This window comes from Octodon degus, unplaced genomic scaffold, assembly GCF_000260255.1.
Source record: "Octodon degus isolate 3935 unplaced genomic scaffold, OctDeg1.0 scaffold00343, whole genome shotgun sequence".
NCBI lineage: Eukaryota > Metazoa > Chordata > Mammalia > Rodentia > Octodontidae > Octodon > Octodon degus.
This window is the reverse complement of record NW_004524919.1, coordinates 557099-557774: the sequence shown is the minus strand read 5'-3', so window position 1 is coordinate 557774 and position 676 is coordinate 557099. Positions and strand designations below refer to the sequence as shown.

The window sequence follows — 676 nt, the reverse complement described above, 5'->3', positions numbered from 1 at the left end:
AAAAAAAAAAAAAAAAAGAAAGAAAAAAAAAAAGTAAAAAGTGAAATATATAAGCAGGGCAGGATTGTGAAGCAAGTCCTAGCACACCTTTGAGCATCTGTGCAGGTAGTGCCACACTTTCCTCAGCAAGTGCCACATTCTGGAAAGGGATTGGCCAGGGAGAGTGTAGTTGATCTTCAAACAAAAAGGCATAAAAGAACAAGGGACAGGGGCCGGGGAAATGGCTCAGTGGAATAAGCGCTTCCCTGGCAAGCACAAGGGTCTGAGTTCAATACCCGGTTCCACAAAAAAAATAAATAAATACATAAATAAAATTTAAAAAAAGAACAAGAGACAGGGAATATCCAGAGGCCTAGAAATAGTCCGTTTTAATATAGTATTGAAAAACAGAACTATACTAGCATCTTCATTCTGGTACTGCATTTTTAAAATGTACCAAGGATCTGAACGATTATTCAAATGTTCTTGACATACAGCACAAATTCCTTAGCTGCCTTTGATTTGAAAATAGGAATGAAGCTCGTGATGGTGGTGCATACCTGTAACCCCAACACTCTGGAAGGCTAAGGCAGGAAGACTACCTATTACAGCCCTGACAGGGCAAGTTGGGAAATTAGTAAAGCTTGTCTCAAAAAAATTGTTCGAATAAAGGTTTGAGTGTGTAGCTCAGTGTGAA

The 676-nt window shown here is 38.9% G+C and overlaps 1 protein-coding gene across 1 annotated transcript in view; it reads right to left on the bottom strand.

The window, feature by feature from the left end:
- The window catches only part of CUNH1orf158 (chromosome unknown C1orf158 homolog), a 28282-nt gene that overhangs the window by 26770 nt on the left and 836 nt on the right, over window positions 1–676 (bottom strand). The window lies entirely within an intron of this gene.